At 49.3% G+C, this 12171-nt stretch overlaps 1 long non-coding RNA gene across 1 annotated transcript in view; it reads left to right on the top strand.

Moving 5' to 3' along the window:
- The window catches only part of LOC144166891 (uncharacterized), a 36774-nt gene extending 27821 nt beyond the window's left edge, over positions 1-8953 (top strand). Inside the window, exon 4 of the long non-coding RNA XR_013321787.1 lies at positions 8843-8953. This is a non-coding gene — a long non-coding RNA (uncharacterized LOC144166891). The remainder of the gene's footprint in view (positions 1-8842) is intronic.
- The last annotated feature ends 3218 nt before the right edge of the window (positions 8954-12171 follow it).

The raw sequence follows: 12171 nt of genomic DNA, 5'->3' as shown, positions 1-12171 counted from the left end.
CCCGACACGGCCGACGTTTCCTCGACGATTCCGCCCGGGCCGAGACGATGCGATGTGGAGGCCAGGATGGGGATGACACCGCACACTCCACCAAAATGTTACGTGGCGGCAGGACACAGATGAGACGAACGATGCGATGGAGTGAAGCGATCTATTCACATTATGTACAGTGCGGCCATGACAGAGCTCGCGCAAGGTTCGCGCGAGGCACTTCGTCGTCGTCGTCGTCATCGTCGTTAGTTCAAGGAGCTGTCAGGCATTGTCCACCTTAGTCCCGTAACATCACCCCCCGGTTCGAGGACGACCGACCCGGTCGTGGCCGAGGCAACGCGAGGATTGCGATGAGGATGAGCGATGCGATGACAAGGTACAGTGAAGATGTGCCTGCCGCCACCGATGACGATGATGCACGTGATGATGCCTGGCCCCGCAAAAGCGATGTCTTGAAGACAGAAGCGGACCGTCGGAGGAACTCGAACCACGTCGGACGAGAGGGCTGGGGACGCGGCTTCTGTTCTTTTGGTCTCGGCATGTAGCGGCTCGTCTTCATCGGCTGGTCACGGGCTGGGGTCACGGGGCGGGGGACGCGGTCGAATGCTCGTCGCAGTGGGCTGGGGCTGCCCGACACGGCCGACGTTTCCTCGACGATTCCGCCCGGGCCGAGACGATGCGATGTGGAGGCCAGGATGGGGATGACACCGCACACTCCACCAAAATGTTACGTGGCGGCAGGACACAGATGAGACGAACGATGCGATGGAGTGAAGCGATCTATTCACATTATGTACAGTGCGGCCATGACAGAGCTCGCGCAAGGTTCGCGCGAGGCACTTCGTCGTCGTCGTCGTCATCGTCGTTAGTTCAAGGAGCTGTCAGGCATTGTCCACCTTAGTCCCGTAACAATATCACCCCAGGTCTGGACAAACATAGTGTTACTGTGTCTTTAGCGTAGACGTGACTCGTTTTACTCAAAAAACATCCATGCTGGTTAGAAGCCTGGTATAAAACCACCACGCTGGTATAAAACCACCGCCAGGACACAGTGGGTTATTTAGAACTCAACCAAAAGTTTTTGCAACCCACAATGCATGTCGGCATACTCGCATATAATGACAACGCCAAGTGATGTGATACCACACTTCGCGCGTTCGGCTAGGTTGCAAGCTGTTTTGCCTTACATATGATAACCGGGAATCGTAATGCCTTCTGCCAAAGCCTACAGCACCGAAGGCTTGGAATTCGTTTTGGTTTCCTATTTTCGCTGTTGTCGGTTACTAACAGCTGGCTGTCCTATTTGTTCGAAAGATTGCTTAATACAGAAGCTGACGCCTAGCTACGACTCTTCGCGCTCCACACAGGACCGGCTTCGCAAGGAATGGGACGACGACGCCAATGTTTCATCTCTAGCGGCATCCAAAAATATACTTTAACTCGTGCCTTGAGCTACTGTATGTGATTTTAGGTCTTCTATTATGATAAAAAGTTACCCACACGCAAAATCGCGCGGACAAGCATCAGAAGTCAACCGAGAGTGAACAAACAGCAGGAGAAGCGAGCCCGAGCGAAGCAGACGACAAATGCAAGAATCCCTAAGCCGACGTTACGGAAGCGCGCTTCGCAAGCACCGCCCGTGGTCGCGCTCACTGCCAATAGCCCGCCTAAAGCTGCAAAAGGACTAACTATGGTGGAAGACGTACGTTTTCAACGTGGGATACATATGAACAAGCGTGCGACGCTCGTTTCTTTTTTGCAGTGCATGATTCCACAAAAGTCAGTACCGGAGGGTGGCCATCTATCTGAGGCAGTGGAAGCGATGGTCTCACGTCATTTGTTTTCCTTGTTCTTTCTGGCTCGTACAAGGGAAAGGAGGGGGACATCGGCATCAGTCAGTCAGCAGCATAAACGCACGCACCTAATGTGGCCTTTACAAAAATTATTGCTTGATGCTGGTATGAGGAAATTTCAGCGAAGGGAAAAATTTTACGTGGCTGCGTATTTGCTCAAATCCGTTCTTTTTTTTATGCTCTGTTTCTTATCATAACGGGCATAACTGCATGTGCAGATTACTTTTGTGAGCGTTTTGACTGAAGCAAGCGAAGTCCAAAGCAACGGGCGTCCGAGTGTATCTCAGAAAATTGATTTTCGTGGTGCATTTCTATTCGTAACTATAGTTGTTGATCCTAATCACACGAGTACCCTTTCTTCTTTAAAAGAACTGTCAGTTTGGAAAGTTGGCATTGGTTCATTCCTTTTAAACAGCGACAATATCACGGCCGAAAAAAAAAATTGTGGTCAGAAACTACATTTCTACTGAAATCGCACGCTCCTCGTCGTTTGTATCAATACATTTCCCAGCATTGAAGGGATGTATGCAGGTTACAATGAAAAAAAAAATACACCACTTTCCACGAGCATGCCAGGACAAGAGAGAAAGAGAGAAAAAAAGTTTATTGCAACAACAGGGACGGGGTAGGGGAGAAAAAGAGTTAGGAGCTGTGGGCGGCTATCATATTCCGGTGCGCGGCGTGCCGCGGCTGCCATCCTCGCCCGAGAGATCAGGGTCTCCTGGTCTTCGAGCTGGCAGCTCTGCAACGCGGGACAAAAAAAAATAATAATACCGCCCGCACGATTCGAACCACCCCATTCGAGCGGTGCGCTGTCTGACGCGCTAGACCACTCGGCCAAATAAAACCGACCACAGGATTCGAACCACCACATTCGAGCGGTGCGCTGTCGGACGCGCCTAGACCACTCTGCCACGGGGCAGCAACTGAGGCCGCTCGAATGCCACAGACACTAAGCTGAAGTTTAGCTTATATTATGTTTTGCACCTCTCCGAAAAAAGTTTTTTATAGTATGACTGGCACAGAAACTGATCATGATTGGAATAGTGCTTTTCCATTTAAAGTCTATTAACCCCCCCCCCCCACCCCCCGAATACTTGATACACAGAGACTGCGTGCGTTACTTATTAAGCCAGGAAATACGATCGCAAATTTGAGCTCGCCAGCAGATCGCGAGTCCACCCGTCGAAAAAATTGTGCTCTTCATACATTTGTTTACCGCTTTACGATGAAAACATCGGTTGATTTTGATTCTTCGGTTCCCAGATTAGTTGGGTAACTCTTCGTGTGGACTTGACATGCCTTACATTTTCTACAAGCGTGCCAGCCGTGCACGCACATGCAGTTAGCGAAGTCAGAGAAGCGTCGCTAGCCACGAAATTAGGAACGCATACCTAGTATAAAGGCACTTTTGCTTCGTTGACCTTACGAAGGGAATTATGCTCTACGAAATTATAAATAGAGGCACATTCATCGCGGCCCGAATCTTGTCGGAGCCGACTGGCCGCCTTGGTCAACGAGCCTGTCATACTCCTGCAACTATCGCTCGGGCGGTGTGTTCGTATTGTGCTCGGAGTAATATGACAAACCGATCTCGGAATTTGGCGTGCCAGCAGGTTGTCGTCCCCGGTGGTGTGAATGAGTGGCATGACTGCGACGGGACGCAGAACGGGGCGTTTCTGCATGGTGCCGTGGCGGACAGCTCCTGATTTGTTCCCTCGTGTTTAGTGGTTGGCGTGTGTCCATAGAAACAAAAATTTCACCCTTCATGTTATTGTTTGTCCGACAGTTTCATTTGTAAAACGTACTGTATTTTGTTTTCTCTGTGGTTGCAAAACCCGGTCGCATGCTTTCACTACACGGGCTCAGTTACAACAGCAGACAGCAGTCGGGTCACCGCGGAGCAAACCGACCGACCCCTGCCAGACTCTTTCCGGCCTACTCCGCCAGGGCCATGCGCATGCGCAGTAGCGTTGTGAAAGAATTGGATTGGCATCAGCATGACGCTATCTGCTCCTCCTGGCCCGAAACTGTCGACGTTAGGGTTTCCGGGACGTGGCCAACGCGCTGGCTGCGGTTGGCGCGCGCTGTTCCGCCGTGCGTACACGTCACGGTTTTTTGACTGACGTCATGCAGCCCGGCGCGTGGAGATAGTGCAGCCTTTGGCCGGTCTGGGCGCGCGAGCGCGCGCGCGTCCACACCGGCAGCGGTGCGAGGAGAAAGGCGACGTCGTGAGCGCTTTCCTGTCATGGCGTCCGCCTCGGCGTTCGTTTAGTCGAAACCGAAACTGACCTAAATAAACGAGGCTGTAAATGATTATTCACGCTGATATCGACCGTATAGTGTGCCATTCTATGATTAGTGGGCTGGTAGGCACCCATAGCAGTGGAAAAAGCTTAACACGAAAATTTCGTGTCAGTACTCCTTGAAGAACAAAAGCGAACCTAGAACGGAACCCTAAGGAACGCCGGAGTGAACAGTACTAAAGGAAGAGTTGAAATTGTAAGCAGTGGCAAACTGTGTTCACTTGCAAAGAAACCGCTCAAGGCACATTAAAAGATCGCGACAAGGATTTAATTTGCTTAATTTAAAAAGTAATAGCTTGTGTGATAACTTTCGAGAAGCTTTAGAAGCATCTACAAAAATACAATCTACCAGCGAACAACGATCAAGGATGATGTTAAGTTAATGAGTAAACGAAATCAGTTGGGTTTGACAGGAGAAGGTTCAAGAGAAGCCATGTTAGGCGCTGATAAAAAGAACTTAGATTCAAGAAATTTTGGAATGTTTGAGTAAGGAATGTGCTCCAGTATTTTGCAAAGAATGCTAGTTAAAGAGATTGGACGGAGGTTGAAGGTTGAGTTTTTAGTACCTGACTTATGAATGGCCACCACCTTCCCGACCTTGCAGTCCACAGAAAGAGTGGAGCTCTCAATAGACTGCTGGAAAATGACGAAATGAGAGAACAGTACAATTTAGTACATTTTAAAAATTTGGGGTTAAATAAATGAACACCAGGGCTCGAGGAAACGTTTAGTTCTTCAATTATTTTGTCTTACTCTATTGGGTTCGATAATTATTGTTCCATTTGCAAGAATTCAGAAGTTGGTGTGCTTGGAATCACAATGTTGGGATCCGAAATGACAAAATTACCACAAAAACATCATTTAAAAGCGCCGGACATAATGTATTAGGAATAACCGATCCATTTGCATCGAGCAGAATGGCTGGATCACTAGTTTTGGGGTTAATGACGAGACAGAACGTTTTTGGATCATTTAAGAACTTCTTTGATAAAGCGTCCTAAAAGAAATGTTTTTTCGCTTCTTTTACCTTTGACACATAGGCAAGGTTAGCTGCCTTGTAAGCATCCCATTTGACACCACAAGAAGAATGTTTTGCGGCACGGTACAGGCGTTTCCTCTTGTCAGAGAGGCGCTTTAAGTAGGTGGTGTATCACGGCGTCAGGAATGGGATGAGATGATTCTCAAAGGGACGTATTCGTTTTTAAGTCATTCACTTTTTCTTTAAACATATACTAGTTAGGTTCAGTTATAGGGCAGACAGAATCCTGAAGGAAAAGGTCGAGTAAAATAGAGTTCCTGGTTAATTTATCAAAATCCGCGTTGTTATAATCGCGAATAAGTTTAGTTCTCTTTTCGGGTTTTACTACGGGCATCACTATGTCAAAAACGGAATTCGGAATCCTCTGTTCTTGCGGCAAAAATTACCTAGCCCTGCCACCTAAATTCAAGTGAAATTTGTTCAGCTAATGCCACATAGCACAAGTTTATTTGTAAGGTGTTGTTAGGTCAATGCAAAATTCTGGTGCTGGTGTGGTTACAGCAGACCAAAAACTATTTTTGAGGACGAACAAACCTAACGGCTCCCCTAAGCCTCAAACAAAGTGCTTAAAGGAACAGTATACGGTGAAAACAATTAGGCCTCTATTGGCAGGTTACGGTGCCGAGAATCTGAATAAATCGTTCTGGCAACTAGAAGATCAAGCAGAAAATTCCAGAAACATGAAAACAGGCGTCGACGCCCAGTATGCTATTGGGTACTACGGTTTCTGACGCAACAAAAGTTGTGAACGGCGAGAGCTCATTGGAGAACCATCTATACATGTTTTCCTAAAATAAACAGTTGCGAACTTGTTGATCACGGGAAATAAATGTAAATCAAAGCTTTCCGTGAGCTCATGTTATTTCAAAAACACAGACTACAGTTTTTTTACGTTGCGGGGAAGGGCCATTTCGAAGAAGAATTGGTACGCAATAAGCGTAGTCAGTAACCTACCAAGGTGACCGCCCTAGATTCTGCAATCAATTTCGCCAGCGGGAAGCGGCTAAAGTTCCTTCATTAGACGCAACAAAAGGAACAAGATGCACTGCAGGTGGTTAAGCTACTTGCCCGAGCTTCCAATCTTCCGTTCTGCGCAAGCGGATGTTGCTATCGGTAAAGCGGGCACGCGCCCGGTCAGAACCTTATCGCCCGTGAAAAGGTACAGGAGGGATTAAAAGAAGTACGAACAACGGAGCACACAGCCTCCGACGCATGCCGCGTAAACTGCGTCAGTAAACTGCGCGCATGCGTAAGTCTTTCGGAGCGTTTGAGAGTGTGGCCTAGTGTGAGGGGAAATGCTTGATAAAGAAGCGACTACGGTCATTTATGTAGCGGCGTTTTTTTATGGTCGGTCACCACTGAGCCTCCTATTATATACTACATTAGGGAACCAGTTAAGCGCGAAGGAGGCTGATTGCAGATAGCATGAGGCCTTCCAACGATCATCCTGCTCAGTGGCAACGCAGTGTGAAAAACTCCCAAGCATTTCCCCGAGGGTGAACATGGTTAAGTGCGAATGCACGGGGTAATGCTATGAGGGGGAGTAAAGTTAAAATCCGTTGGCATTCGCCCGTGAGCGCGCGCGAGCCGACCCACGGAGGTCTGGCAGTTTATCGCTGCATATATAGGGGGGTACGCCATGCCGAGCGCGCCGAGCCAGGTGGCTGAGAGAGGAGGCGAGCGCAAGGGGAGAGGGACAGCGGCGCACGGCAGCTGCAGCCGAGTGAGGGGGAGAGGAGAGAGTGTGACGTCACGGTGGAGAGAGAGGCGGGCGGCAGCTGCTGGGGAGAGGAGGTGCGCTGTGACGTCATACCATGACGTCACGGCGCGAGGAGCGGTGCGGGGAGCGGCGCGCACCCGCGCAGCCACGGTGAGGAGGCGGAGCGAGCGCGGTCACGTGGTGAAGTGACGTCACCGCGCCGTTGCTTCCGACGCTCCTCTCCGCTCCACGCCGTTGCTAGGGAGAGGAGGACTGCGGACGCCGCCGCCGCCGCCGGCGGTGGAAGGTTTGGGGTCGCTTATAAAGTGCATTCGCACTTAAAAGGCGTCTCAAAATAAACGACCGGTGTCGCTTCTTGATCAATCATTTCTCATAAACGTAGGCCACACTCTCAAACTCTCTCGAATAAGTGAGCATGCGCGTAGTTTACTTACTTTGGAGCCAGATGGTGCAGCATGCGTCGGAGGCTGTGCGCTCAGTCTTTCGCATTTCTTTTAATCCCCCCTGTACAGTACTTACTCCGGGTGGTTAGCTGGCCAATCGATCGATCGATCCATCAATCGATCGATCAAAACCCAATCATTGTGATGGTCGACCGCACCAAATACGTGCTTGCACTGTAAATCTTGTGCGCGTACAGTGAAGATTACCACGGTGTCATATACCTACAGAGCAGCACTTGCCCGCCGTTGCATATTAAAGGGGCACTGACACAAAATTTTGAAGGCGAGATAACTTCGGAGGTAGATTGGTGGGAACACATATACATCATCTGCAAAATATCAGCGGTGAATACAGCCTAGAACATATTTAAAATCAATTTTGAAGTGTGCGAAACGCAACCGAGCGGCCAGCAGAGGACCACGCGCAAGTGTAAACAAACAACATCCAAACACGTCACGAGTTTGTGTTTGCCGCTTCCGCACTGCCGGCTCGCCGCTCCAATCGGAGGGCCGGAGGGCGGAGCTTCTGCTCTCGAGAACGAACGACCCGATCGTTGGCGGCGGAGGCGCCGTGATTTCGTCAGCTCATCGGGCAGCTGGCCGCGACCAAAGTTCTACAGCGATTCCAGGCACTCTGTTTCTATTACTTCCATTGGATGCAGAAACGCGCCGGAGGCACGAAAAGCCCACTGAGCAAGCCGCACGGTCGCTGTGCAGGCGGCGGCTACGGCCGCGAAGTGGCCCACGCCGGCGCAGGTAGCTCGAGTGATAGCTTGTTACCGCTGCACGAAATTGTCCCCAAGTCCCGACCATGGTGGCTTACATGAGATAGGAGTTAATGATGCCATGGCGGGTTGCATTAAAAATTGTCATCTGCACCGCTTACGAGAGCGGCACTCGAATATCCGCCGCAGTGCTAAGCCGAACACATCTGTAGGCGGACCTGTAGGCAGACCGGCCGGCTGCTCCCAGCGCGCGTCTTGCCACCCACCGTCTCGAGCGTAGCGCGTCGTTCGTTAGCCGCGGTAGCATTTGCACTCGCAGCGCCTGCGTCACATCCACGGTCGCTTTTTAATTAGGCGCCTCACGAGATCAGTACGGGGGGGCATTCGCAGAAACTGCCGTCGATGCGGATTCGACAGTGCTACGGCGGCTCTGCTCTGTGATATCCCTCCGACGGTCACGTGGTCAGCTTTGTTCACACAAAATCCACAAAATCCATCCTTTCGCGGCACTCGCTGAAACCGAAACTGCGACTGGCCGCATTGAAAATGCCTCTAATTAAACAACCGTCGCACGCTGAAGCAAATGAGGTTTCTACAGGTTATAAGTAGGTCACCAGCTACTTATCGCAACAAAAAAAACAAGATGCACAATTTTTGTGTCAGTGCCCCTTTAAACAAAGGTTTATTAGCAGCTATGTACGCTACTTTCGCATGGTACTGCGCGGATGGCGCTGCAAATCGCATTCCCTTTTTAATGAATTACAGCTACGTCAATTGAAGGACACCGTTCTGAGCGATATGATGATTTTTGCATACGTCGATCGCTGGAGGAAAATTCGCCCGGCAGCCAGCCCTGCCTTCTCCACTGGAAAGCTTAAAAAGGTATATTTTGCGTCAATTTCTTTAAGAAATGTGCAATGCCAGTGAGCCCTTCCTTTCCTTCCGAAAGGCATTTGGTGCCCTTCTTTTAGATGCGACTGCATCTCATTCACTCGCGTTGTCCATGCAGCGTCGTCGGCGTTGATGTCGGCGTCCGCCCCTCCCCCATTCTCCTCGCCGCGCGAGCTGCGCGCTTCGCCGCTCACCCCCTCTCCTTTCCAATGCCCCTCTCTCGCGAGGGGCATTGGATTGAATTAGAATGGATTGGCTTGGCTTGGCTTGGCTTGGATTAGATTGGATTGGATTGGATTTAGATTGGATTGGATTAAAGTGGATTGTGTTGGATTATGTTGCGTCATGGCCGCGACAGACACACTGGCGCCGGCGCATGTGCAGTACTCTCTCTTCAACGGTCTCCTCTCCTTCGGGCTCGCTGCGCATATAACCGGTGTGCCGCTCTCCGGCGGCCTTTCGGTCGACGGTTGCTCTCCGCTTGCGCTTGAACCCCCCTCAGCGTCGCATCACACCAGGGTTCCGGCGAGGGGAGGTGGGCGTACTTTTTTTCGCTGGGACCCCTTATTAGCGTTCGGCTCAGGGGGGATGAATGGGTAAACATTTGCGTGCTCCACGACGCGCGCACGCAAATCATGCGTATGTGATCGCTAATCCCTATTCGGGGAACGGAGGCGACACGCTGTCCTGTCACACGTTGATGCGTTGTGCAAGAGAGCTGGGGTTCAGAGGCCGTCTTCTCCCGGACATGCGGACGCGGACTCGCGCCGCACCAATTGCAATGCGTTGTGCTTGCAAGCGTCCGGTCCGGGCGCGTTGTCTCATGGCGGGCGACTTCGTATTGAATTTTGGCCATTCCGGCTGCGTCGAGGCTTGGACCTCACGCTATCTGGAAAACAAGCCTTTACGGCAAGTCTCCTTTCCCGTGTTTTGACTCTTGTGTCCGGGAGAGGAAATAAGCCTATATGAGCGTAGGGCGCAGTGAGTGGTCCGAAAATTGGCAGCCGACAAATTACGCCTGCCACGCGGCACGCATTGTGCGGGTTAGAAGACCTTATAAAAGAAGATAGTCTTCCTTGGGCTACTCGAACGCGAAAATTTATGTCTGTCTGACTTTCCGTCTGTCTGGCCCTGGATTGTATCCACCCGGCCAATAGCTTGGGGACCCGTACAGAGGGAGAGAGAGAGAGAGAGAGAGAAAGAGAGAGAGAGAGGAAATAATGATTGATTGGAGAGTTTAGCTCCAACCTAAAAAGGAGCTGGCTACATATATAATTTAAAGGATATTTTAATTAGACAGCATTCCAATGGCTGATATTTCCCGTTTATGTGTCCGCATAACGTTGACAAGTGAAGACGGAATGATAATAATCCTAATTCCAGAACCAGTCCTGCTAATATGATGTTACTGTTACATTTAATATGTCCGATGACATAATCTACACACATATCACGGACTGTGACAGGAGCATATAACCGGTGGCAATTTTACTGCCTTGTCTACAAATTTTAAAACCAGCTACAGTGAGAAGAGAAAGAAGGACATAGGTAGACGGCGGGACGATCGCTGCCTTCGAACTGAATTTCATGAGATTCTAATAAGTATAAATATTTAACACGCATCCACGTAGGTTGTGCCAAGTGCGTGAACGCGTGCTGATGTGCTGGTGTGCTATCAGGGGTCCTTTGTTGTCGGTGTTTTTTCGTTGTTCCTGTTTTGTCTTTAACTTTTTCCTGGTGTTAATACGAAGAGTGCGTATTAAAATGCGTAAGGTTTCTCTTATCAAATTTAGTTGCAAGTCAGCGTTCGTCCGGTCGTCTGTTTATGTCCTTTTTTTCTATTTGCGCTGTAGCTATTTTTAAATGAACTACCAGCTAGCCAAAGAGAGCAATTTGTTGTCCTCAAAGTTATATTGCCAGTAGTACGAGGATGTGCTAGCCCCCCGTTATCAACTATCTGCAATGCTATCGAAGGCAAGGGAACAGAAGAGAGTTCTGGCGTTTTTGAGGTAGTTAACCTCAAGTTGGTTTTCGCAGATGAATGGCCTAATTCAAGACTGCGCGAAAGTGACGTGTGACCACCTCAAACTTGCCGCCGAAAAAGAAGCCAACATTGATATCAAGCAGTGAGTATCATCCGTCGTACTGGAGATTTGAAGAGGCTAGTGGCAGTTACGGCTTCTCTGGAAATTATTGGCTGCATTGGTTACTGCTCGCACTTTCCGTCCTGTCGCGTCGGCTTAAGGCCCCGGATAGGCCTCAAACCGTATGTCGATAAATGTCATTGTATTCTTAGGCCCATGTCGTAGCCATAAGCCGGTATTTTACATGGCGAGTGGCTTTTCGGAAGTCTTACAAAAAAAAAATGTTCTTTACGTTGTTCCGGTTGTCGTTTCCAGTCTCTAAAACAGCAAACCCGAGGAAAGTAGTTCCGACTGCGCAGCTATTTACAAGCGTTGGTACCGACATTCACTACAAAAACGAGTAGAAAGTGCCCGTTCACGATTCGTGCATAACAAAATTCATATTCATAAAACCTGATACTGCAATGGGCCTAACTCGCGCAAACAAGACCAAATCGCTATAACCATGCCCAAGTAGTGAAAGCTGACATTTATCGCTCTGATCGCTTTCTTAATGCCTTCTTCCCAAACGGTAACAGAATAAAACAGAGTTAATACTTTGGCTGCTAACTTCAAGTCAGCAGAAGAATTTCTGGCAGTGGTTGAAAATCGCTCCTTGAAACAAAAAACAATGCGTAAATACTAGTGTAAGTTGTATAGAATACGGCGCGGAAGAAAGCTGGAATTTCAAAATCGTTGGAATTTGAAAGTAAGCTTGGTATTGATATATCCTATTTTAATTCTCCACTTCAAGGTACCATGAACAGAAAATAGAGGTCTGGTTCATCCGCATGACTTACTTGTCTCAATAACAATAACAATGTCAACGCAAACTTCCAACAACTGATATAAATATTATGGAAAACATGTGATGCAGTGGGACTCCCGCGCAACTGTCTCGCCAGCCTCATGACGTCACTGGGAACCACTCGTGCGATTGGCGGCCGCTGACCAACGAACAAATACACCCCCATGAAGCGATTAAAGTGGTGCTTCTAGCTCTGGTTGATCGTACCACTTGAACCTTAACATAGATGCCACTGATGACTATGTTTCTGGTAGTTCTCCTCTTACGCCAGT

The sequence above is a fragment of the Haemaphysalis longicornis genome, unplaced genomic scaffold, assembly GCF_048455015.1.
Source record: "Haemaphysalis longicornis isolate Haplotype H1 unplaced genomic scaffold, Haemaphysalis longicornis Haplotype H1 scaffold_197, whole genome shotgun sequence".
Taxonomy (NCBI): Eukaryota; Metazoa; Arthropoda; class Arachnida; order Ixodida; family Ixodidae; genus Haemaphysalis; species Haemaphysalis longicornis.
This window is presented reverse-complemented; position numbering and strand designations above follow the sequence as displayed.